Below are 27859 nucleotides of genomic sequence, written 5' to 3'. Positions count from 1 at the left end.
TGTCACTTTCCCTCGGAGAGATATTGCTTTGGAGAATACTCCCAACAGGATCCTTACTTGTGCCAAGTAATAAAACTTGATCAAACCTATGCTCTCAAGGAGATTCATTTCTTACTTGCCAAGCAAACGAACCTGGGTTTTTTTGGGGGGTAACAATAGTGTCTAATCCACATGTACAATTAGCATGTTCCAGTAGAGTTACACCATCAAAAAGATAGTCTTTCTTCTGTCCCATAGAGTGCTTTCTCCTCTGTCCTGCCATGGGTGAGGCTGTCTGGACTTAAGGGAGGCACTAAATTCCCATTGCTTTGCTTTGCCTGCCTCACTGAGCAACTCTGAGGTATTACGGAGATGCCTATCTTTCCTGGTAATGTTAACATTGTTACAATGTGCAGATCTGGACAATGCTTTGGAGAGGCCAAATACACAAGATAATGGCTGTTATTTTAAAGCTCTTCCTCCTCTGCAAATACCAGTTACTAAGATAATGCAGAGGGCCTCACTGTAATGGGCATGGCTTTGGATGTATAAACAGTGCAATATACCAGAGTCTCTTGATTAGCTTGAAGTTCTGTGGGCTGAAATCAGGACCTTAGATCTCTGCCAGGGGTGGTAAATGTGCTCACTTTTCCTTCCAAACAATGGGTGATGAACCTGAAGGAAATGCCTCCAGAAAAGCTTACACCCTGTCCATGTCTTAAAGGGCCACAGTGGAGGCCCTCCCAGTCCACATTTGACTTCTCCCATGTATACTTTTTTTTGAAATACGTTTATGACTTATTTGCCAGTTGTTAGAAATAACACAACTGTTAGAAATAACATAATTTCTTAAAAAATATCTGTTTGTGTTAAATTTCCAGAACTCTGTGACCGTGTGTGACTCTCAGTAACGATAGTTACAAAACACACTCTATTTTCCGAGATCTTTTTGTTATGACAGACTTGGTGTCTAAAACCCTGCTTGGCCCATAGTGTACTGGAAGGGGTTCCTGATCCAGACCGTAAGAGAGGGTTCCTGGATCTCATGCAAGAAAGAATTCAAGGCAAATCAATAGAGTAAAGTAAAAGCAAGTGTATTAGGAGAGTAAAGGAATAAAGAATGCCTACTCCATAAGCAGAACAGCCCTGAGGGCTTCTGGTTGGCTGTTTTTATGGTTATTTCTCAACTATATGCTAAACAAGGGGTGGATTATTCATGAGTTTCCTGGGAAAGGGTTGGGCAATTCCCAGAACTAAGGGTTCCTTCCTTTTTTAGACCGTATGGGGTAACTTTCAGACATTGCCGTGGCATCTGTAAACTGTCATGGCACTGGTGGGAATGTCTTTTAGCATGCGAACGCAGTATAATTAGCATATAATGAGCAGTGAAGACAATCAAAGGTCATTTTCATCACCATCTTGGTTTTGGTGGGATTTGGCTGGCTTCTTTACCGCATGCTGTTTTATCAACGAGGGCTTTGTGACCTGTTTCATGTGTCATCCTCCTGTCTCACCCCATGGCTACAAATGCCTTAACCTCCTGGGAAAACAGCTCAGTAGGCCTCAGTCTTATTTTACCCAGCCCCTATTCAAGATGGAGTTGGTCTGGTTCGAATGCCTCTGACAACAGCCCATCTGTTCAATAAATAACTGTTTAATTAAATAAATCCCTGCATGTGTAACTGACTCCTGTGGGTTGTTTTTAGGCCTCATTCCCTTTCGCAGAACTGGGGTTCTAGGATTCCACGGAGTAGCAGAGACTCTGCAGCCTTCTGGGGAAATGCGCTGTTTCCGCAGGTACTTCCCTCAGCCCCATACGGCATCAGGACATTCTCCAGGTGCTCCTGGGTAGGAGCGTGCCGTGAGGGCTGTGGATTGAGTAGATGTGGGCTGTGGGACTGCGGGAACCTGTCTCTGAGCATCTGATTATGTGACTGCCATGGTGTGGGTGGGAGGGAGAAGCTTTAGAGTAGTGTTTTACTGCAAGCAAAGTCTAGTGTTTTTTACTGCAAGATATAACAATCCTCTTTTAAAAAAAATGTAATTTATTGAAATAAGCCTCCCTCAGAAATCCAACATGAAATGGCAGGTATTTTCTCATCTGTCACAGGCATCTCTTGGCTGCCCATGTTCAGGCCTTGGGCAATGTGTCTTTCTGCATATTTCAATAAAGCTTAATTTTGTGCTTTTTCTCTTGAATCTGACAACCAAGACACTAAGTTTTGCCAAAATAACCTGTGCTTATGAATTGCAGGAGTTTTAAAAAGATACAGGCAATTTGTCAAGAACCCTTGAACAGCATAAAGCTCTTTTACCCGAGTCAGCATTGCCTCAGCCAAATCCCTGCATGGAACGACTGTCTACAGCCAGCCCCTGGCACCGACTGTCGCTGGTGGCACTTAGGCAACAAGGCTCTGCAGCACAGGGCTGTTTCCTCCGCGCAGGCTGCCTCTGTTCACAGGAGAAAGCAGGCTCCAGACTGCAGCTGCTGCATCCTGTCCCAGAAGGTCTTGCTGGGCATTTGCACTGACAGCCACTGAGTGGCACTCATGGCGTGGTGCTTGGCTCCAGAGCTCCCCACGGCTCTGGGGGTGCCTTTGGATGTTACTAGGGTAGATGGGGGAGCCAACTTGCAGGTATCATGACCCTTCAGACCAAGGAGAGCCACCTTCCCAGAGAGACTCCCCAGCTCCCTGCAATGACTGACATGAATCCACAGCAGGTCCTTTTCTCTTGTCTCCCAGAGAGACTCACTCTGGAGGTCATTCATGCTGTCGTCATGCGGTGGGGCTCATCCTGGCTCAGCTCTGCTCCCCTTCCCCACCCTCTTCCCTTACTCTCCAATGAACAAGAATGCTGCCCGGGTTCTGATTCCAGAAACCCAACCCAGAACGCTGCCCTTATAAAGATGAGTCCAGAGCGAAGCCTCCTGCCAGCATGAGTGTTTGTGTGTGTGTGTGTGTGTGTGTGTGTGTGTGTGTGTGTGTGTGTCGAGAACGCAAGGCCAAAGGTGTTCAAGGAACAAGTCACCACCCACTTCCCAAGAAGGGTTGTCAAACTATAGGATACTTGGTTGAATTTAAATTTCAGATAAACAATAAATCATGTTCTAGGATAAATAAGCCCCAAATATTGTGTGAGTCAATAGTTTGGAGCTTACTTATTTTTAGTTTATTGCATAAACTAAAAAAACACTTCTGATATAAAATTCAAATTTCACTGGGCATTCTGTGTTTGTATTTGCTATATCTGACAACTGTACCACTGTGCTTTTTGAGTCTGTGTCTATTTTGAATTCATGCAGAGCTTAAGAAAGCATTTGCAGCCACTTAGCTTCTCCTCATGAATAATAATTGTAGTACTGGTAGTAATAGTAATACCAGCAATAGTAATAGTAGTAGTGATAATTATAGCAACAGCAGCAGTAGCAACAGTGATAATTATAATAGAAACAGCAGGAGTAGTAATAGTAGTAGCAATAATAGCAACAGCAGTAGTAGTAATAGCAGTAGCAGGCATATTAATAGCAGCAGTGATAGTATTAAGTACTAATAATAGTAGAAGCTAGTATGTATTTAGTGCATCTTACATTTCAGGCAGTGTTCTGAGAGTGTTACACGTATTAACTGATTTGATCTTCCAACTTCTCCCTTCCCCTGTAAGGTGGGGACCATTATGATCCACATTTTGTGGATGACACAATAGAGGTCCTAAGAGGTGAAGTGATTTTTCCAAGGCCACTCCCTGGCCCGCTCCCTGGCTCTGGGTTTGTGGCAGGTACTACTTGTTTCCCCTCTGGTGCTGGAAGAGGCTCGTTCTGGCCAGGGCAGTGCAGGAGTCTCTAGTACTGATCAGTTAAGGAGGTTTGCATTCTTCTTCCAAGCGCTCTGAAGAATGTTCTCTGTTCCTGCTTTCTGCAAGTCTAGAAAGGTCACAGGTGGCCTGGGCAACCCTCCCAGTCATCTCAGCCTCTGTGAAGGGTCTCTGCCTTGCTCTCCAGTTAGAACTAAAAGAGGGGAGCTGCAGCCGTGTTCCCTTCTGAGAGAAGGGTGGAGAGGGGGTTGTGTTCCCTTCAGAGCCTTCTGAGCACCTGCCCCCAACCCATGTCTCAGCACCTCTCTTAACTTTGCAGTCCAGAGCACAGCTTCTGTTGATGACTTATTCAAAACCACTCCTGAACAAAGGCAACTATGATAGCAGCTAAGGATGGTTTCACAGCCGAAAGAATGAGAATGTGGGCAAGTGAGTCCAGCTAACCCAGGTCTGATTCCTGGCTGACATTTGCCAGCTGTTATCTTGATCTTACAGCCATAACTTCTCTTCTCTGAGCTATGTTTCCCCTTCAGTAAAATGGGTATGATCTTTAAGGCATCCCCCTCCCTGCAGGGCAGCAATGAGACTGAAATGAGGGGGACGTTTAAGTGGTCAGCAGGGGCCCGCAGAAAGGTCTCGAAAGGAGCTTTTCGGTACTGGAAGAGAGAACACTTGGAATGGCCTGCTGTGAGCTGCCGAATTTTTTCAGGCTTTCAGCCAAGGGCAGGCCCCGGTCTGTGCCACTCTGGGAAGCTAACACCCTGATCAATAATTTGCCTCTTTACTGACCTGAAGAACCAGAGATCAAAGTTAAGAGTGCCGTAGCTGCTAGGGAGTGATAATACTGAGAAGAGGAGTCCAGAGAGGGGATGCATAAACTCTGCTTGCTTCCCTGACCGACCCCTGAGCCACGCAGGTGCAAAGCAGGCGCCAGGCACCTAGCTGAGGATCAGGGAGCCGACTGCATTTGCTCTCTTCCCTGAAAAACAGGGTTTCCAGTTTGAGCCCAGCTAAATTATTTTCCAGTTAAAACAAACAAGCAAGCAAATTACCAACCATTAGCATTCTTCTTAGAGGATAATTCACTCCACAGCATTCTGACCAAAATGCCAGAAGACAATACGGAATTACTCAGTACATGAAGCACCAGGAATACAACAACAGAAGAGAGAGGACCCAGACATTGGAATCAGCAGGTGAGGATTTTAAGGTGACTATTGGCTGTATGCTCAATGAATAAAGGAAGACACGCTTATAATAAACAAAAAGATGGGCTGGGTGTGGTGGCTCATGCCTGTAATCCCAGCACTTTGGGAGGCCGAGACGGGTGAATCAAGAGGTCATGAGATCGAGACCATCCTGGCTAACATGGTGAAATCCCGTCCCTACTAAAAATACAAAAATTGGCTGGGCATGGTGGCACGCACTTGTAGTCCCAGCTACTCGGGAGGCTGAGTCAGGAGAATCACTTGAACTCAGGAGGCAGGGGTTGCAGTGAGCCGAGATCATGCCACTGCACTCCAGTCTGGGCAACTGAGTGAGACTCCATCTCAATAGTAATAATAATAATAATAATAATAATAATAAACAAAAAGATGGAAATTCTGAGTGGAGAGAGAGAAATGATTAAAAATGAAAATTGGAGAACTTTAAAAATACAATGTCTGGAGTAAAGTTATTAGAATTATGTCAGGCACTCAACAAATAGGTAGATGTCAAAGCAACGTGGAATGGAAGACGTACTCAGTTTTATCAGAAAGCAACTACAGCAGAATAGCGTTCTTTTAGCTAAAAATGTTATTCAGACATCATTGATTATGAAGAAGCCTGTCTTTGTGAAACTGAATTCCTCCTGAACTATTTTTGACAGAGCTCCCTTTCAGCAATGGGGCCATATTGAGCTGCACTTGAAGCCTGCTGCCTCACTGAATAGTGGGGTCTTGGTGGGGGTAGGTGGAGGGGGGTTGCAATTCATCTAAAAGCTTGTGGGTTTTGTGGCAGCATGGTAGAGAGAAAGAATACAGACTTTGGAAAGAGATGCTCATTCAAATCCCAGGTGTCTTTACCAGCTCTGTGACCCTGGCCCAGACAGGGTGTATATTTGTGCCTATGATTGTATTGTTGCTGTTGTTTGTTTTAGTCTAGAAGGTAGATATTTTAGAAGCTGTGCTTATACACTTGTTATGAGGATTTAATATGAACATTCATTCTAGTATGAGCCTGGCGTATCATATCACCCCCTCTGTGTCTGTCAAATTTAACACTTTCTGAGATGTCTCAGGTCCCTGGGAATTTTGTAGCGAGCCCCTGGCTGAGCTTTAGCTGAGTCTCCGCAGGAACTTAGAAGCTCCACACACAGATTGATGGGAGGAGGGGCCTTTAGGCCTCCATTTGCAGGAACTGCTTTGCTTGGGCACCAAGATCCGCCCAGGATCGGGCAGGAGCCTGCCATGGGCAACCTCAGCTTGAGGGCCACACACCTGAGGCCTGGGGAAAGGTAGCCCAGGAGCAGGTTCTGAAGAGGCCACTTTTAGAATGGGCCCTGTCAGATAAAGGGGAGGGAACTAGCCACACATCACATCTTTGAGACCCTGGATAATATAGTGTGCCTCAGTGACACAGGAGGCGAGACTCGATTCCGGAGATAGGTCTCAGATGCCAGACCACATTGAGTTAAGACAGGGATGGAGCGGAAGCAGCTTTCCCTAAGATACATCTACCAGATGTGCCATGTCAGTTTACCATTGCCATGGCAACATCCAGAGTTTACCGCCCTTTTCCATGGCAGTGACCGGATGATCCAAAACTTACCATCCCTTTACCATCCTTTTTCTGAAATGTCTGCATACTCTGCTCTTTAATTTGCATATAATTAAAAGCGGGTATGAATGTGAGTATAGACCTGCCTCTGAGCTGCTGCTCTGGGCACACTGCCTGAGGGTAGCCCACTCCATGAGGAGCAGAGCCTCTGATGCTGCTGTGCACGTCTGCTTCAAGAGAATCTACTGTTTAACACCACAGGCTGGCCCTTTAATTCATTCCTGCATGAAGCCAAGAGCCTTCTAAGGCTAAGCCCCAATTTGGGGCCTTGCCTGCCTTGTATCACCATGGCAGGCTGTGGACCTTCTCTGTGTTCTGAGAGCAGCCCAGATGGCCTCCCCTGGGTGGCTGTGCCTCCCTGCCACCCCCAGGCTCTGCAGCTTTAGGAGCACCTGCCATGCTCACGGTCTTCCCCGCCCTGAGAGTGAATGCTGCTCCACGTGCCTAGTGGGGCCACAGTGCAGTGAAGTGAACATTCGCTCCCTTTCTATTTCTCCACTGTTTTCCAGGCCCTGGCAAGAGAGCTGGAAACTGGGGTTAGCAATGGATGCAAGGCAAGCATATTTAAAAAATATTTTTGCTATACCTTTAGAAGAATTAGAAATAAAGATTGAAATCAAAATATTCAGGTAGTAACATTTCAGCTTTTAGAAGAGACTAGGGGTCAGGCGCAGTGGCTTAGGCCTGCAATCCCAGCACTTTGGGAGGCTGAGGCGGGTGGATCACCTGAGGTCAGGAGTTTGAAACCAGCTTGGCCAACATGGTGAAACTCTGTCTCTATTAAAAATACAAAAATTAGCTGGGCGTGGTGGCAGGTGCCTGTAATCCCAGCTCTTCCGGAGGCTGAGCAGGAGAATCGCTTGAACTTGGGAGGTGGAGGCTGTAAGTGAGCCGAGATCTTGCCATTGCACTCCAGCCTGGACAACAAGAGTGAAATTCTGTCTCAAAAAAAAAAAAAAGTAAGTAAAAATAAGAGAGTAGAGATGCCACTCTGTAGCTCAGAGCTTCAGGGTTCTCCAAGGCTGAGGGAACATCATTTTGACTCTTCACCTTCAGCTGTGAGACCTTGCTTAGTTCTTTACCCTTATCTTTTGCCTACTGAACCCTTGTTAGCCCTGTCTCAGGCTCACTGATAAACTGCAGTTTCTGCTAAACAATCCAGCACAATTCCTACTCCAGGACCTTTGCACACACTGTTTCCTATACCTGGTGCTTTCTTTTCTTTTTTTTGAGATGGAGTTTCACTCTGCCGCTCAGGCTGGAGTGCAATAGCTCACTGCAACCTCTGCCTCCTGGGTTCAAGCAATTCTCCTGCCTCAGCCTCCCAAGTTGCTGAGATTACAGATGCCTGCCACCACGCCTGGATAAGTTTTGTATTTCTAGTAGAGACAGGGTTTCACCATGTTGGTCAAGCTGGTTTCGAACTCCTGACCTCAGATGATAGACCCACCTCGGGCTCCCAAAGTGCTGGAATTACAGGTGTGAGCCACCACACCCGGCCCCTAGTCTCTTCTAAAAGCTGAAATGTTACCACCTGAATATTTTTTAGTAGAGATGGGATTTCGTCATGTTGGCCAGGCTGGTCTCAAATTCCTGATCTCAGGTGATATGCCTGCCTTGGCCTCTTAAAGTGCTAGGATTACAGATGTGAGCCACTGCGGCTGGCTTGTGCTTTCTTTAACTCACATCTGGTTGTTACTCCCAATTCTTAATTTTTACCTGCCAATTTCTACTGATTTGACAAGCCATCAGTCCTTTTCTTTGTCTGACCATGTTTCCTACCTTTCAGACTAGGCTGGAGCCAACATTTGATCATTTTATTAGGATGACTCAGCACTATATTATTAGCTGTGCAATTATGTATCTACTGACCTTTTTTTGTCTCTTTCTCTGGAACAGCAGAAACTTCCTGTACTTGTGCACTGCTGTGTCCCCAGGGATGAACATAAACTGGATTGTCAAATATGTGTTCAACGAGGGAGCAGCTACTTGCTTTCAAAGTTCTTAATTCCTCCCTCCTTCTCTAAAATCATTCCTAGGAAGAAGCTAATGATCCTAGATATGTAAAATTAGGGCCAAATGAATCCTGTTTTACTAACTCGTTTTGGAATTTTAAACAAAACGATACATTTGTGAAATTCAGATTTTGGGCCGGGCGCGGTGGCTCAAGCCTGTAATCCCAGCACTTTGGGAGGCCGAGGCGGGCGGATCACAAGGTCAGGAGATCGAGACCACAGTGAAACCCCGTCTCTACTAAAAATACAAAAAATTAGCCGGGCGCGGTGGCGGGTGCCTGTAGTCCTAGCTACTCAGGAGGCTGAGGCAGGAGAATGGCGTGAACCCAGGAGGCGGAGCTTGCAGTGAGCCGAGATCGCGCCACTGCACTCCAGCCTGGGCAACAGCGTGAGACTCCGTCTCAAAAAAAAAAAAAAAAAAAAAGAAAGAAATTCAGATTTTGTTTATATACAGTTTGTATACACGTTTATATAGGGCACATTTAAACCTTGCAGTCTAGAATTTTCTATTAATTATACGTTATACCACTTCAAGAGCAGCACTGTTAAGTCCAAATGGGAGTGGTCTAGGCATCAGCTATAGCGTACCTTCTTATCAGCAACGAAAGCCATGCCACTAACTAGTGGGACCTAGTAGCTTCACTGACAGTGTCAGCCCAGCTGCCATAATCAGCTGTCATTTCACTCTCAGCTTCTGCTGACTTTTGGCCTGGACCTGGATGGGAGTTGGAGAGGGCTTGAGGGGAGGGCTGTTGTACATTTATTTTGTAAGGTAGTGATTCGCGATGACGAAATGGAGGGTTAGACAGAGCTTGGTGTAGCTAATGTGAGTGTGAGAGGCAGTTAGCTGCCTCCAGTGGAGATGTTCGCCAGCCTCAGTTACTCTCAGAACATCGTTGCCCTGTCTTTGGAAATCTAGATCCTTTCAAAGTAAGTTTCAGAATTGTCCTTTGAGAAAAAAATAATTGGAAAGCTTTCTCAGAATCCAGGTGTCTGCTGGTCTTCAGAGTTTCACATAAAAGGGTCATAGTTTGTGAACTCAAATAGCAAAGGAAGTTATCCATTTCATACTCAACAGACTTCAAATGAGCACCTTGAATTCTCTGAGCAGAGACCATAGGCATAAAGGCCTGTGACGGAGGTGACTGACCGGGGTGTGTCCCAGGCCACCCTGTGTGTAGACCTGGAGGAATAGGACAGCATTTTCATCAGAAGAAAGTGCCCTAAGGCCACATCCACAGGGACACTTAATCGAAGGTGGCAAAAGGTGCTTGCTCCCCTACTTCAAGAATAAACTTGTTTGTAATCTTCAAAAATCATTTCAAGCCCATCCTAGTTAGTGTCACTACTGCCTTGCGAGGTATCAGCAGGAGATATCATGGCTGTTGTTAGAGCTGGGAAGCCTACAGTTGATGGTTAAATGCTTGCTGGAGAGTCATCCTGCCACACCATGACAGAGCTGGGTCTTGAAAGGTTTTCTGCTTCCAGGACCCCAGAGGTCACAGCCCCAAATGCCTATAGGGGTCAGGGAATAATATAAGTTAACAAAGTGGACCAAGGTACTGGGGCAATAGGGAGTGTGGGGACCATGGCCAGGTGGGGTGCTATTCCCTGTCTAAAAGCAGAGCTTCACTTCAGCCCTTTCTGATCGTGGGCATGTAGTATTATGGGGCCTATTCTGCTACATCTAGTAATTTTACCAAAATTGACATTTGATGAGAAATTACATGCAATTACTCTTTTTAAAAAGGTTGCAGGCTAAAGAAACAAATTTTTAGTTGGTATTTAGCCCGCAGGTGGTGGTGTTTGTTTTTCCATCAGGAGCCTCTTTAGAAGAGGGTTGGATGGGGCAGAGTGGTGCCCAAGGAGGGGCATTGACAGTGGTGTGTGCCCTGTATTCTTAGTAGCCAGCCTGTCCCATTTGTTTTGCAGAGGCTGGGTTACAGAGCGGGGGAACGGTTTTCCAGTCAAATTTCCCTTGAAGGGAAAGTTAAAAATGATGACAGTTAATCCCATTAACCGGGCAGATAGATGCATGAAGTTCCAACCTCCCTCCCACAACCCAGCTCCCACCAGAATCCCGCCTACAGCATCCACTTCTGCAAAGTTGTTTGTGGGTTTCATGGCAAAATTTCTGTATTTTTTAGTGGGAAATGCAGTTAGTGTCTAATCTCGTCTTTTCTCAGCCAGCCTGCTTTTTGTCACGTCATTTCTGTAGACAGAAGGGCAGTGAGGAGCCTCAGTCGTATCTCCAGCTGTCATCTTTGAGCAGTTTATCCCATGTAATGGCAGGCTTCTTGAGAACGAACAGTCCAGGGCTGTGAGTGGGACCTTTCCAGTCCCAGCAAGTCATTCTCTGGGACCTCACCCACCCCTATGATGAGCCCCAGGGGGCGGGGGTGCAGACGGTGTCTGTTACCTACAGCTGTTTCTCACCAGGAACTCTGGGGTTCCCCTTCATAAAGGGCACTGCACAGGCCCCCAGTGTGTCCTCCGCTCTCTAGGACAGTTGGATTTGTCTGGAAGACTTGCTGTTTCTTCCAGGAGGGTCGATGTAGTCTCACAGATAAAACACATAGGCAGGAAGCCAAAAAGCACAACCTCCTCTGTCCTCCAAATCCACCATACTGGAGCCCGCTCTCCTCTGAGCCTGGGTCAAACTTGGGGACCCAGAGGGTGAGGCTGGGACCCTGCCCTTTGGGTGCTCAGAAGCTCTCATTTGACCTTTCTGGGCTCTGCCTGAAGTGTCTCCTATTTATTTATTTTGTTTTATGTTATTTTTTGAGACAGGGTCTGGCTCTATTGGCCAGGCTGGAGTGCAATGGCGTGATCTCAGTTCACAACAACCTCTGCCTCGCGGGTTCAAGGGATTCTCCTGCCTCAGCCTCCTGAGTAGCTGGGATTACAGGCATGTGCCACTATGCCCGATTAATTTTTGTATTTTTTATACAGTTGGGGTTTCACCATGTTGACCAGGCTGGTCTTGAACTCCTGGCCTCAAGCGATTCACTGGCCTTAGCCTCCCAAAATACTGGGATTACACCTGGCCAAGCCTCTTCTATTTAAAAATAGAAATAAAAAAACAGATCAAAACAGAAAGTTATAGTGGGAGTGGACAAGCCCTGGAAAACAGCAGGCGTGAGGGCTTAGAAAAGAGTATGCCTCTGCCTCATTTACCTCTTCCCACTGGGAAACATGCGGAGAGGCTAAAGAGGACCCACTTCCAAAATCTCTCTTTTTTCTCTAGTTCTGCTTCGTGAGAATAAGTATACAAGAGGATGTCAGATTTGTTCTGAAACAGTTGTTGAGAAGTTTTGAGTGGCTGGCCAGGACTTACAGCCCACATACTCAGGTATGCAAGAAACAAATTTATCTGTGCATCCTTAAATCAACGTCATTCTGACCCACAACCCCCTCCCCGCAACTAAATTCCTGCGAACTGCCATCTTTGACATTAGGAGAGGTGCCTCCCTTTAGGGTCTCATGGAGAAGGGCGTGTGATCTCTGTTAGCCTTGAGCTCCCTGGGCAAACCACAGGCCTTGCCACCCCTCTGGGTGCTGCACAGCTGAGCGTGTAGCCGGGCTTCTACCCCAGGACTCACACTGCCCATCACTTTCCCAACCACCCAGGGCACTGTCCTGACAGCTCCTCCCATCCTCTTCCAGCCACCAGATGCAATCTCCAATATGAGCGGGCTTTGGGAAAACACAATCGGAATCGGGCAAGTGAAGTTTGTTGCAGACAAGTTCTTCTTTCCCTCTGCCACAACCTCCTCCAAGGTAAGGAAGCGTGCAGCTTGTCTATCTGCTTAAACAGGGAGAGTAAAGGGAGAAAGTCCAGGGGAAAATATAGAAATCAGTGTTCCCAGAGTGATCATGACAGAGGACCAGCAGAACAGACTCGAGGGGGAGATGTGGGAATTTGTTTAGATGGCATGATTCAAGGGTTCCTGCTGGAAGAGTCTATAGTTTAGAATCATTCAGAGTGCCATTCTGCCTAACAAGTATGTTCAGCGTTAGAACATACTTTGTCTCCAGGAAATAGCTCTTACATCAAGGTACTGTTTGTCGTCACCACCATGTAGGCCCGTGACCAAAGAGGAAGGAGTCTATTATGGCAGACACTGGAGGAGGTGGAAATCCCGGCCAGGCTGTGTGGGTGTGGACTTTGCTCTAAGACAGTGTGCCCACTGGAACTGGGCAGTGCCCAGAGACGGCACCTTGAAGACCCACATTCCTGGTGTGAAGGAGAAAGCGTTCCAGTGTCTGGGGGTGCAGAGAAGAATGCTGCCACTCACAAATTGTGCAGTTTCTGAATGGCCCAGACACAGGGCTGGGAACGTTATCCCCGAGTGTTCATTTCAGGTGGCTTTTCCTGAGTTCAGCTATTCCTTTCCCATCCTTTTCTTCATAGGCCGGGAAGGAAATTTTTAAATGATTTATTCATGGCCTTAAGGTCTCTAGGTTACTTGAGTTTTTTCTCTTTTTAGTCTTGAATTTCTACTTCTCTAAAAATTATATAGACCTCTTTTAAACGATAGTCCTAGTGTTATTTTTATTCAAGAAATTGGAGATTATATATATGTACACATATACATACATATGTGTATATGTGTACATATATGCCTATGTATATACACACACATCTGTGTATATACACATGTACGTATACATATATGTGTGTATATATATACACACGCACACATACACAAGGGATATATCACGAATGTCAGCTCGTTCCCATCTCTGCCCAGCCTGGCTCCCTTCCTGGAGGCGTCCGCTTCTGCTGGGGGTCTCTTCTCCCAAGGGTGGCAGCAGGGTGCAGGCTATGGCCTGAACGTGCATTGTCTTCATTTGCCTTGGAGATGATTTTATGTCATTACATAAGCCACCTCATTTTTCATGACTGCATAATATAGACATCTCATAATATATTTAATCAAATCCCCTTTAATACATATTTAGGTATTATTTTCTTTAGTTCTAAGCATCTACAAGTAACACTTCATGATTCAGTATCTCTGTCTATATATTTTTTCTTTTTATCCTTAAAAACATTTTCTCTGTTTCTGATTCCTCATTTTTATTTTATTATATTGTCTTTCCTAAAATTACTGTGTGTAACTCACATCTCTGTGTGTGTCTTAGTTGTAGGCCAACTCAATTTTTGGTTGACTGGGGAGAAGTAAAAAAAAAAAAAAAAGTTATTTTCTGTCCCGGTGCCATCCTTGTGGTGTGGGATAGAATTGAATTCCTTTTATATGACGCTTACTGTTCCTGTGACTTTGTTGCCAAAAACTTTATATCTGGTATAAATTTACCCTGGAAATGTATGGGCCTTTCTAGGCAACTGGTAGTTCAGCCATTCTCCTAAGAAGATGCAGATGAACGTTCCTGGCCTTCTTTCTGACTCACCTGTGACAGAGCTATGGCATGCTGTGCAGGAGTGAAAACACGGATCCGAATAAGTCAAAGCAAGTTCCATCCTAAATGACTGCGGGCCACAGGCTCACCCTTTGTTGGGATGTCTGGGCCTTCCTAGCTTCACCTTTAATTAGGGAAGCTCAGCACAGCTCAGCGTTCTCACCCTGTGTTGGCATCAGAATCACCTGGAGAATTTATAAACAGCATGGTGCCTGGTCGCAGGCGTGGTCCTTGGGTATATATCCCAGGCTGACAAGCCCTGGGACTGCATGACTATTGAACCCATGCGATGGAATGACAATTGCGAGGTTGCCAGTTGAACGAGAGGGCTTGCGAAACTTGACCTCCTCAAATGTGGTTTACTGCAGCATTTTTAGGCTCACAGTTTTTGAGTGTTGTAAAATATTTTCTCTCTCAAGTTTCATCTCTAAGTTTTCTATTTCTTGGAGTAGAAAAGACAAAATATGAATTTAAATTTATACTTGGGGAAATAGTAAGCTGGAAGCCACCTTTCCCAGTGTTCAAGGTCGGGGAGGAAGACAGCTGAGGAACTGGAAGTGCATAACCCTCCTGTGATGCAGGAGAGGAGGAGAGGAGGGGCGGTGGCTGGGGCACCAACCCGAGACTGGAGTCAGGTTCCTCGCCCCGCCACGGAAATCTTCCTGCCCATGGACTCGGCTGGGCCAGGAGGGATTCTAGGTGCCAAGGCTCTGAGGGTGTCTCAGGTTCAGAACCGCCCTTTCTTGGGGCTTCTAATGGGGACCTGTTCTGTGGCTGGTGGGGAGTCACTCCGTGTGTGTTAGCCCCCTGCACAGTCCTTCCCATAGAAGGACATTCATCACTTTTCTGAGCATCTTCTTCTTATTGGTGGAAATCCAGCTGACTTTTATCTTTTTAACAATTTTTTGAGATAGGGTCTGGCTCTGTCACCCAGGCTGGAGCGAATGGCGTGGTCACGCGTCACTGCAACCTTGACTTTCCAAGCTCAAGAAATCCTCCCACCTGAGCCTCCTGAGTAGCTGGGACCACAAGTGTGTCAGCATGTCTGGTTAATTTATTTTTATATTATGTAGAGACCAGGTTTTCCTCTGTTGCCCAGGCGGGTCTCACATCCCTGGGCTCCAGATGATTCTCCTTCCTTGGACTCCCAAAATGCTGGGATTACTGGTGTGAGCCACCACGCCTGCCCAGCTCACCTTTCTTAAGCCTTCACTGCTGCCTTGCCAGAATGTTGCGTACCTTCCCTGCCGTCCTGTCATCTTGGCATTGTTGAGCATGTCAGAGACCTTAAATCTGCATGTGTAAAGGTGATATTTTCATGGTACATTTAAACAAAACATCAGTTTAAAAGTGTAAGTAAAACTGTAGGCATTATCACACTGTGCAAGGCCACACAGGGGGTTGCACTTGGGAACAAAATGATTAATCAGAGGCTGTGGGAGGTAGACTTTGTAGTGTCAGGAGGGTAGAATGACCGGACACAGTGGCTCACACCTGTAATTCCAGCACAATGGGAGGCTGAGGAGGGCAGATCACTTGAACCCAGGAGTTAGAGACCAGCCCAGTCTGGGCAACATGGCAAAACCCTATCTCTACAAAATACCAAAAAAAAAAAAAAAAAAAAAAAAAAAAAAAAGCTGGGTGTGGTCGTGTACACCTATAGTCTCAGCTACTCAGGAAGCTGAGATGGGAGGATTGCTTTAGCCTAGAGAGGTCAGCCTGGGCAACAGAGTGAGACTCTGTATCAAAAAAAAAAAAAAAAAAAAAAAAAAGAAAAGAAAAAAGAGAGATAGAGTAGAGTATCCTCTGGTTCCTGCAGGAGGATGTGATTGGCTTATTTAAATATTTCTGTGGGCTGGCAGAGAACTGAAACCTGTTACTCAGGGATAAGCAGGAACTGCCCCTGGACCCCTTGAGCAGTAGTGTTATTTGGTTAGGGGGCCTTATTATGGCAACAGAGTAGGGAGGGAAACTTGGAATTAGGCCATGTGAGGTCCTCCCAGTTCCACCAGGTGTCAAGGCAGTATATAATAGTGGATGTAAATTTAAGTCCTTGCATCACAATGGATGAATGAAAGGAAAAAAGGAAGAAAGGAATAATGAATAGATGGATAGAAGGATGAATGGCAGGAAAGATACACAGATGGAAAGATGGAAGAAAAGATTGTTGGCTGGATGCACTGGTTAAGAGCTCAGTCTCTGAAATTATACAGGAGCTGTGGGATATAGTTTAACTCCTGGCTGCCATTTGTTATCTTTGTGGGCTTGGGTAAGTTACTTAACCTGTCTAAGCACAACTCCCTGCACCATCACCACTGACTCCTCATCTTGTGAAATATGGATTTAGCAACAACTGCCATTGAGGATTTTCATGAGGATTAAATTAGATAACGGTGGATGAAGCACTTTGCACACTGCTGAATACACAGTAAGTGCCCAGTTAATGCCAGTTATTCTTTGTTTTACTCCCTTTTATTCCAAAGAAGTTTTGAGCTAGCTTTGAAATCATGCATGATATATGTATTGCAAATTTCTTATCTAAGTCTACGTATTGTGTTTTCACTATCTTAATGATATATTTTAAAAAGGCATTCTAAGTTTTCAGATAATGTGTTTTCTCAATACTAATTGGGTATACCTAATTATAAAAACCACAAATCAGAAATGCTACAAAATCTGCAACTTTTTGAGCATTTACATGATGCTCAAAGGAAATGCTCATTGGAGCATTTCGGATTTTAAAATTTTGGGTTAGGGATGCTTAACCATAAGTACAGTATATAATGCAAATATTCTAATATCCCACCCACACTCCCCAAATTCGAAGTCTGAGATACTTCTGGCCCCAAGCATTTTGGATAGGGATATTCCATCTGGTTTTGTTTTGCTGTTGTTGTTGTTGTTGCTGTTTTGAGGTTGCTGCCTTTTGAATACTGTCATAACAATATTCTGTTTTCTTCTAAAAAGTTTACTATATTACTTTTCACATTTTCACTCACTATTTATCTGCTAATAATTTTTGCATAAGGAGTAGGGTCCAAGTTCATTTTATCCCACATGGAGGCCCAGTGGACATAGCACTTTATTGAAAAGACCACAATTTCCCCACTGCCTTTCAGTGGTTTCTGTGCCTTAAATCAGGTGGGCTGCTTCTAGACCCCCTAATCTTTCTCATTGTTCTTCCCTATCTTTGCACCACTACCACATTATTTTAAGAACACATATCCAGAATACCTAAAAAAAAAACTCTTACAGAAGATGAGACAGCTAGCAAATATGGGATAATAAATTTTACAGACACTCAAGTTCATACGAATTTTTGACTTTTAATCACAGATTTAACCTGCCTTTATCGAGTGCCTAAAATGCACCATGCTGAGTGAGCAAAACTTACTGCATTAATTTACTTATTACCCTTTACCTAGGTGTTTTTCACTTTCCTTGATAATATTATGTGAGTGACCAGTCAGAGAGGCAGATGCCCAAGGACTTTGGAAGTTCAGGGTGGAATAATGGCAGAGATGCCAACAGAAACCATGGTGAAGGCAATGGGCTGAGTGTGGACAGGAAAGGTTGGGGCATGTGGAGAAAACGAAGATGGTGCTACCCCAGGTGACGTGGCTTACTCCTGTTACAAATTTGAAAACTGGAATTCCCGTTAATTCTTATGTTCAGGAACAAAATGTTCAAGGCATTTAAAAAATTTGGAGCTCTCCTGGGAAGAATAGGAGATGTCAAGCCACGGCAAACTGGGAAAACAGATGAAAATTAAAGGGGCAAATGACTAACAGTTGACTCTCCATTGCAATGAAAGATTTAGGAATGATAACTCATACAACACTCATTCCACAGTAAACACCCCAGGTGTGCAAGAAAAGTGATGTACTTCATGTCAGTATTTTCATGGTAACCATTTACTAAAGACATCTGTAATCCTTTGTCATAAATCTTAATATCAGGGAAATCGTGCAATTATGTCTAAGTTTAGGATTGCATGTGGAGCATTCAATAGCCAGAAAATAAAAGTCGTAAACACAGAGTGGGTGGAAAGGAAATAACAGAGGGTTTGGGGTTTATTGGCCTATTGGGGAAATAAAAGCATTCAAAAGAGCCATTGAAATAATTTCTCAAAGCGTCTCAGTTTGGAGCTAAACAGTGCCTGTTATTATTGTGATGTGACATTTAGTAAGTTTAACAGGAAAACTTGACTTTGATCACAAGACTCATGTTTATATAAACCAAGTTTCTGGCAAGATCTTCAAATAGAATCTAATGACCTTGAGGAATGGGTTCTCTCTCCCTCTACATGGAGATAGGCATCCCTCTTCCTTTTCATATTGAATATGAATCCCCAAGGACCTGGGCAACACAGAATTTTCTGAAGGGTGGCAATTTGAGCCGCCACCACTTAAGCATCTCTTGAGTCAAAATGGAGGTGGCAGGTGTGGCTGCTGTGGACGTTGCGTATGCCAAATAATCAATGAGTCTAGATATTTGCAAGAAGCCTGTTAATGGAACTAGTTCCTCAGTGAATGAAATTGGCATGTATCCTAAAACAATAATTTGCCTGCATGAAACAGAAACAACTTGAGTTGAAACAGCATCTCCCCACACATAGAAAGGAACTTACCCCACAGTTTCTGGGGTGGCTCAGGGCAGTGAATCTCTGTGATGGGAACGTTATTAAATCTCGGAAAAGGACAGAAACTAGCAGATGAAAAGTTGTGGGAGCCCAAGCAACAATATCTCCATCTCTTGGGCCTCCCTCTCTGTTTCTGTTTCCTTTTTTATGCGTCACAGACTCACTTCTCTGTTTATTACATGGAGGGAGGATGACAGCACTCCCACTGGCAACCAAATCTGCATGTGACATCCTGCTGCACAAAATCACCTAGTTCCAGAGTTCCAGGGGATGACCTGCTGGGGTCAGTTGTCCTCCTCGAGGTGGAGCTAACTGCTATCAGATTTTACTCTTATATAGACAGACTAAGCAACATCTGACAACACTTTTAGTGGTTTCTGTGTTGATTGATTGATTGATTGATTGATTGGGCTTGAAGGACTATCAGACCAAATGTATCATTCTCTGTCAAGAGGATGGTCCTTTCCAATGTGAGTGGGCACCATCCAATCTGTTGAGAGTCTGAATAGAACAAAAAGGTGAAGGAAGTTTGCTTTAGCTCTGCCTGACTGCTTGAACCGGAACATCAGCCCTCTCCTGTCCTCAGAGTTCCTGGTTTTCAGGCTTTCAGGCCTGGACCAGATTCTGCACCATCGTTTTTCCAGCTCTTATGTCTTTAAGACACACCATCAGCTTTCCTACCAGCTTCTCCAGGTCTCCAGCTTGCAGAGGGAGATCATGGCACTTCTCAGCCTCCGTGATTACAGTAGACATTTATTCTTATAGTGAATCTTATTATATAATTTTTTATAATAAATCTCTTTGTTGATTCTGTTTTTCTGAAGAACCCTAGATAATACAGACACAATACAAATATAATATAACAGTTGGCATAAGTTTAATATAACAAAGTTTAATATAACAGTTGGCATAAGTAGGTGCTCAAATATGACAGTGGAGAAGAATGACATTTGGAATGCTCTGATTTCTGCTCATAATTTATTTACTAATTCGCTAAACTGTAAGACAATAACTCTACTGTGGCATCCTGGTGACCTCGTATGTATCTACATAGACCACACAGGCAAAGACATTAAGCAGACTGACTCGGAGTCTTGGCAGAACGCTTTGTGATCTACCAGAACACCAAGGTTTTGGAAGTCCTTTGAGGACCTCGAATATGTCTTGCCTTATCCCCCTGAGAGGCTGTCAAGAGATGGTTTCTCATCGCCTCCTGAGTTCTGATGTGATTTGAGGCTTCCTGCCTCACTCACTCCAGGTGCAGATTCTTCTGCTCAGCTCAGCATGGGATTGGCCCGGCAATGCCTATAGCAGTCATTGACCCCTTTTGAGGTTGTCCTGTTTGGTGTGTGGGATGAAGACCTGGGTTCTGGTACCTTTGGCTGTTTACTCCTTCTTTCTGCATGTAAATTAACAAAACTGAATCTGAAAATGGTTCGTTTTATCTTGAGCAGCCAAATCAGTCCTGCTGCAGCTGTGGCCTTGCTTTCTCCGCAGTGCTTAACACAGACTGCTTTAAGCATCTTCTCTGTGTAGCACTGGGAACCCCGTGATGAGCAAGGTGGCCTTGGTCCCTGGTCCTGGGCCCAGATCTCTTTGTGCCAGTGATGATGACAGCCTTATTAGAGGTGGCACAGGATGACACACCTCTGACGAGCAAAGCAACTCCATTGGCCCTTCTCATTCTCTCAATTTGCCCTTAAACTCCCCCTTAGTACAGAGACTGCAGTGCGAGCCATCATGCTTTCATTCCGCCCTCCATGTGCCCAGAGGCCATGCTCTGGGATTAACAGTGAGCCTCAATGAACCTTCTCAGTCAGTTTTCAGATGGAGCTAAGAGTGGTCACCACAAGAGGATTCTTATGGAGGCTTCTGGGTCCAGGTCACCAATGGTGATTTAAGGGGCAGAAGGCCCCTAAAACAAGATAACTTTGTATCACTAATTGTAGGAGAGAAAACAGCTTCAGAAGTTACTTCTTATCCCCAAAACTTTGTTTCCGTCTTGTTAAGAGAACTTTAGAAGCCGTCTTGAAACAAGGATTTGAAGGAAGTGCTTTTTCCAAAGGCGGGCCCAGGATGCATCATCAGGGAAGTGGGGAAGTGAGACACGGAAGGGGTCAAGCCAATACGGGGTGCAGGTGAGCAGGCTCTACTGCAGGTGCCTGGGATGCTGGGGAGCAGGTTTCCGCTGCAGGCGACTGGGGCTGAATCCCATGGGAGGACTCTAGGAAACAGTATGCAACATGCTGCAGGGTTAGCTGTGCCTGCTCCTGGACTGAGGAGGCCGGCATGACTACTCACCACTAAGTCCTGTCTGTCATTGTCCACGGGCAGTTCCTGGGAGTGTTGGCTCCATGGCATTTCTAGCCTGTCTCCATGGGCAGGGAGGCAGCTCTTTTGGGGAGGTGCATGTCCTCGATTATGGGGACTAGAATGGTGAGGGCCTTGGGGATGTGGGCAGGGAACCAACCCCATCAGCTCCCACCTTCTGCCTCCTACAAGTGTTTGCCTGTTGTGGAGCCAGCCTAAAGCAAACCTGATCAATGCAATCAGCTGGGGAAGCTAAATGCCCGAATGCCAGGACATGGTGCTGACCGGAGCGGATGCTGGCTTTAGACACCCTGCGTGGGTTCTCAGAAGTAGGACTTGTCAAGAGCCACTCTAAGGACACCTCTCACTTCAAAGAATGTCCAGTTTCCTATCAATGGTTTATTGAAAAAATGTGTGGGGAGAAAACATTTGAGGGCAGCATAGAGACTTGGAACCTATCAAAGAGACACAGTCTCCATTTCACAGTATCTTTATGGGGTGCCTGACTGGTGTCTTCAGAGTGTTTGTAAATCTGCCTTTGATTTTGATGTATTACTAGGCAGCACTTAAGATAAAATTGCTTGGGTCTGGTCTGTGGATGGAACAGAGGAGAGGCTGGCCTGGCTGGTCCCATCTTAAGTAGTGCTTTTACATGCCTTGTTGGAACAATTTGTGGTCATCTTGGATCTGAGGCAAAGGAAAGGAAATGTTAAATACTCACAATGTCCTGCACAGCTTTGTGGACAGTTCTGGAACTCAGCTTGCCTTTGTGGAAAAGACCAGCAATTCCTTCCATGAGCATGCCTTTGACGGTTTGCTGAGATCTTCAAGGACCATTTGCATTTGATTCTCACAATAGGCAAAGGGTGTTCTATGAGCTAAACGTTTGCATCCCCCAGAACTGATATGTTGAAGCACTGGCCCTCAAGGTGATAGTATTAGGGGGCGGGGCCCTAGGGAGATGAGGTCTCGAGGGTGGAGTGTTCATGAAGGGGATTTGTAACCTTCTCACAGAAACCATGAAAGCTGTTTTCCCTTTCTGCCATGTGAGGGGACAGGGAGAGGACCCTGTCAGTGAAGAAGCAGGTTCTCATCTGATACCAAATCTGCTGGCACCTTGATCTTGGACGTCCCAGCATCCAGAACTGTGAGCAACACATTTCTGTTGTTTACAAGCTGCTCAGAAGGTGGTAAATTGTGATAGCAGGCCAAATGGACTGTGACAGGGTGTAAGTTGTTTTATCTCCATTTTACAGAAGAGGTAAACAGGCTCGGGATGGGGACAGGCCAAAACTGCCTCATGAATATTAGCAACCAGATACTGCCTGGCAGACAGTCCACACCAAGTAAATGTCTGAGCGGCTGTTGAGCTGAATCATTGTTTAGCTTTTGTCTTTCCACCACAGGAAGATCATGGATTGGCATTAGCAGGAAAACTTGCCAGGCAGCAGGAGGTTCCATTTGAAAACTCACCAGATGCCCTTGAGGCCTTTTTCCTTGTTATTGAGGACATCTTAGGAAACACTTCTGGTGACAATTAGTCAGGCAAAAATAGATCCAGTTGTTCTGAAGATCAAGCTTAACATCTGTGCCATGCTTTAAAATGTCTTTCCAGGCACTCTCTCCTGCCCATAGATCTTGCTTGGGAAAGGAATGGGGCAAGTGGAAATGGCCATTTCTTAGATGAACACATCAGTGGCTGCTCCAGTCTGAGGTCTATACAGACCTAAGCTTTGAATCCAGTCACGTAAATCTAAGTCTCTTTAGGTGTTTAACACTTTTGCCTACATCTCTGTCTGTCCTGGGCCAGCCAGGCAGTCCCTTTGCCTTTGTGGAGTTAAGGGGCTGGGGCGTCACTTCACCTGTCTTGTGTCTGCACTCACACTTGCTCTCTCTCCTGCTCAGTCTCTCTTGACTATTGGGGTTCATTGACCTCAACATGATGCATGCCACTTAGTTCACATCTCTTTCAGCAGGTGTGTGTTCAGAGCTTGATGGATTACCACCAGGCTGGGCCAACAGGGTCGTTTTCAACTCAGCTAGCCCTAAAGGGCCAAAAAATTGTTGCAGTCCTCCCAGAGGTAACTCTGACCTGGTACGGTTCAGGGACAAGGCCACTCACCCACACTTGGGCAATTGCTCTTCTCGTGACCAGCCTCTTTCTCTGGGAATCACTCCATGGAGCCACCGTCTCTCCTAAGCTACAATGTTCTACAATGGTGCAAGAGGGGGAAAAAATAACAACAACATTTTGGGTATCAGCTGCTTTGAGAAGGCATGATTTATAATGATTTATTATAAAATGACAGTGTTTTAATGCTCTTTTTATTGGTTTTCTAACAGTCGTGGAAACTCCTTCAGGAGGATATAGTTAGAGTCTGGGGGAAACTTCCACACATATAGTGCTTAATCTACCTTCCCACTGGCTCCACATCTGTAGATTTCATAGGGGGTCTTCCTATGGTTTCTTGGGAATGGGCTGAAGGTCATCTTCTGTACTTAATATTTGATAATTTAAAGAACCGTAACGTTTAATTGTGTTTCAAGGTATCAAGATATCAAGATCTGAGAATAACCAAATCAAAATGGCCCCATGAAAACATTGCATGCGCTTCTCAGTCCCGTCTCTGAGTAGTCAGAGCCTCTGTCCACTTGCCCTGGATCGCAGGGCAACTCTGTAGCCAGACAGAACTTGTTCACACTCAGCTGCTCTTTAGAAGAACACCCCAAAGGCATTCAGAAAAAACAGAAACTTTCAGGAGTTTTGCGTAATATCACATTGCCCCTCACATCTGAGCTCCACACACTTTCTAGAAGGTTTCAGGCCTATGCTTATGAGTTTTTTTTTTTTAATTTTCCTATAGTCAATGGAATTTTATGGAGGAAAACTATTAGAGGATTTAATTTAAAACTATTATTTTTGCATAAACCCACATCAGCTTATAAAGGTGGAGAGACACCCCTTGAATTCTTGAGCATAGAAAGTCATTAGGTCCCATGACTCTCTGGAGGGGTGCTGGTTTACAGGGATTACCTATGTTATAAAAAGCAAATGACCTTCTTCTGTATCTCCTCCCATACTCGAATCCATTCTTTATATCCAAGGAAACTTCTCACTGCAGAATGAGCATGGGATCAGACCCTCCTGGTCTCGGGGAAACTCTTTTTCTCAGTTCAGTGATCTCAGGGAGGACCACTCTGCTATAGTGAGTGCACCATTCGGCTGGCCCCCACACCACATGTATCCACCCCTTGAGTCAAAGATTGTTTATAATTGTAAAGGTCCTGATATCTTGCATGATGCATCTCATAGAACAGGCACACGCTTGTTATTGGTTAAATGAACAAAACTCTGTTATCCTAAATCATAGTGCACATTGCTGAAAACTTCCAGGCAGAGGCCATTCAGTCCATTCAGTGCTGGCTTGGGACTGAGCTTCAGTCCAGGGAGCTTCTGCAGTGACTTATTCATGAGTAGCAGAATGTGTACCCCTCCTGGGTCCAGGCTTCTAGTACTGCCATCACACTGCAAGGCCGGGAATCTGCAGTGCTAGGTTATAAACACTGAGGATATTGTTGGTTATAGCAGGGGGGAATTCACAATTTTCCCTGTAAACCTTAAACCCCCACCCTTCTTTCTGTCTCTCTCTCTCTCTCTCTCTCTCACACACACACACACACACCCACACACACACACCCCATCAATATAGACCCGTTTTTCACAATTATCTAATTTTAGCTCTTTGAGGGGAGAAATAATAAAAAAAAATCGAAACCATTGGTTCTCAAATTTGAGAAGGCATCAGGATCCCCTTGAAGACTCCTTAGCAGATAGATGGGTGGGCCAGGCCCAGATGGCTCTTGGGCAGCCCCAGGACTTTCATTTCTAGTGTGTTCCCAGGTGATGCTGACACGGTTGTCCTGGGCACCACAGCAGAGGCCCACTGGAGTCAACCCACACAGCAGCATGAGGCTGCAAAACCTCAGCATCCCTTCCCACTGCACCAAAGGACTTGTTAGAGAAAGGCCAGCTCCTTAGAGTTTCTCAGATAGGAACAATTTGAATATCACCCATGGGTTACAGATGAGAATTCACATAAAATTGTTGTTTTTCCACAGGCATAGCAGCAAATCAGCCTTTCAGAATATTGCAGGATCAGCAGCAGAAGTCCCTTTGCCAGAGAAATGGACAAAAAAAAAGAAGGAAAGATGGAATGAGGGGAGCAACAACGGAGGATGGTGGAAGTGTTCTTCAGGTCTAAGTTTGGGTTCTAGAAACATCTGGCCAAATAACATCTTTCATAACTAAAATGGAATATAAAGAAGCCATTTGACCTGCCTCAGTTGTCATGGTCATCATGACAAGCCACAGCAGGACAAATCAGCTTAACAATTTCGGAAACTGCCAGAAATGCTATTTGGACTAATTTTTATTTGAGAGTTGACTAAAACTGGTCACATCCCAAAATACCTCAAGATAAACAACGTAACATTATCATATAAACCTATATTCACCAAATTAGGTTAAAATAAGCTCTTTTGAGAAGGTTGAATTTTTTATGAGGATTATTCCCAAAATATGTTTAGACACAAGCAGTTCAACTTTTCTTTTTTCCATATTTGATATCAATCAAACTAAATTTTTACGTGTTTCGAATTGTATTAATTGTATTCTTCAGTTACCTATAAAATTTAATTATCATGTCTTTATGGAAATTTTAATATCAGATATAGATTAAAGAATGGCATATTTAAAATGACGTTTTAATACTTTATAAGAAGCAACAGAAATTTGACTTCCAAAACACCTCTCAGTACTACCATTGGAGTATATCTATATTTTTCTGTCAGAATATGTTCCAAAGCAAACATAAGTAATCCTTATTTTCGTGATACATTGACGCTCAAAAGTTGTGTGTTCAGCATGTCTACAATTAAATTACCACACATTTGAAACAGCAGACTAAAACTGACGTAACATCTGGAAAAAATTGCTCTAATTGCTAGGCCCTAAATTCATCTGACCTTGACACTCTCATCTGAATTTAAAAGTGTTTTAAATTCTTAGCCAATCAATTCAAGCCAGAACTGAATTCATGTGTTTTCAGAAAATGTTAAGCTAGAACAACGTAACTAGAATAGATTCCTGGTCAAACTTTGGTTTTGTTCAGGTATCCACTCATTTCCTAGGTGACCCAGAGGCCACAACTCACAACTCCACCCCTTCCTGTGGCTAGTCCAGGCTGTGCCGATCTTGTAGTCTTGAAGTCCTGGCAATGGGCGGGGGTGGGAGCTGACCCACTGCTGACCAACATGTCAAAAACAGATGGCTGTGGAGCCCTCTGGAAAAGCTTCCCTCATTCTTACGGAATCTTGTAAAGGGATGGTCTGTTTCTGTCCTGTTCCCTGGATGTCAAATGTCTGGGTTTGAGACCCAGAACTCCTGAAACCATCTCACAACTACAAGAGGAGCAGATGCAGCCACCGAGGATGGCCAAGCAGAGGGAGGGAGGACTGTTCCTGCCAGCATCGCCAGTGGCTGAATCACTCAGCCCAGAGCCCCCACGGCACCCTAAATGTCCTCTTGACAGATGGAAAACGTTGTCTTACTGTTTGTGCCTGTGAGAAAAGTCCCTTTTGCTTGCAGTGAAGGCATCCTAGTTTATACAAATGAAATTTGAAAATTAGAGATTTCATGGAACCAATGTTTCCTTTGTTTCAGTTCATTTTCATGGCTCATCTTTTAAATAAACCCTCTATTGAATTGTTTTTAAGAAGATAGGCTGTATTAAAAATTACTCCTAAACTATTAGTTTTTCTAGATGGAAGCATATTCAAGTATCAGGTTTTCCTAAAATGAGTCACATGAGTATTTGGCTATTCAACCTGGGCCACTTTTCTTTACAATTGATCTCATGTTTCCCTTAGTGCTATTTAAAGTGTCAAGTGAAAAAGGCAGTAAAATATGTGTCTTGGTGTTTATTCCTACAGACTGCTGGACTAAATTATTTATGGTAATTGAGGCCTAATGGGTTATAGGTTTTGTTAAAATTTGTGACATAATCATGTTACCACTCAGCCAGAATTCCCTGGTTTTGAACTTGGGGACTTAGATTACTCTTTAACTGGACACATATCCTATGTCTTTCCTTTTGCTCACTGTGTCTCCTCTTTTTCTGTTTACATGCAGCATGAAGGATGAATTTATTTTACCTCCAGATATCTTACCATGACTTGCTTGCATCATAGCAACCCTATCTGGAGTGAGTGTGGAGTAACCAATCCCACAGGAGTATGGAGAAGTTTCTCCTAAGTTTGGAACTTTTTGAGACTCTCATAGATTTCAAATCTGTTGTCTCATTGTTAAACCACATACTCCCAATTTTGTTTAGAAACTATGGTCACAACAACATTTGGGGAGGAACACTCATCTAGTCTCATATTTAAACTTGAGACGGGTGGAGCAAGGTGGTAGAATAGAAGCCTACACCATTCGTCCCCTCTGCTGGAATATCAGATTTTAACAACTATCTGCACACGAAAGAGCACCATCACAAGAATCAAAAATCAGGTGAGGCCGGGCGCGGTGGCTCAAGCCTGTAATCCCAGCACTTTGGGAGGCCGAGGCGGGCGGATCACAAGGTCAGGAGATCGAGACCACAGTGAAACCCCGTCTCTACTAAAAATACAAAAAATTAGCTGGGCGCGGTGGCGGGCGCCTGTAGTCCCAGCTACTCAGGAGGCTGAGGCAGGAGAATGGCGGGAACCCGGGAGGCGGAGCTTGCAGTGAGCCGAGATCGCGCCACTGCACTCCAGCCTGGGCAACAGCGTGAGACTCCGTCTCAAAAAAAAAAAA

At 44.8% G+C, this 27859-nt stretch overlaps 1 long non-coding RNA gene across 1 annotated transcript; it reads left to right on the top strand.

Moving 5' to 3' along the window:
• The first annotated feature begins 2985 nt into the window (after positions 1-2985).
• On the top strand, positions 2986-27555 carry LOC105486772 (uncharacterized). Its single transcript, XR_011613628.1, has 4 exons — positions 2986-4988; positions 11875-11979; positions 12294-12407; positions 25123-27555. It is a non-coding gene; the product is annotated as an uncharacterized lncRNA (long non-coding RNA).
• The last annotated feature ends 304 nt before the right edge of the window (positions 27556-27859 follow it).

The sequence above is a fragment of the Macaca nemestrina genome, chromosome 15, assembly GCF_043159975.1.
Source record: "Macaca nemestrina isolate mMacNem1 chromosome 15, mMacNem.hap1, whole genome shotgun sequence".
NCBI classification, from domain to species: Eukaryota; Metazoa; Chordata; class Mammalia; order Primates; family Cercopithecidae; genus Macaca; species Macaca nemestrina.
This window is presented reverse-complemented; position numbering and strand designations above follow the sequence as displayed.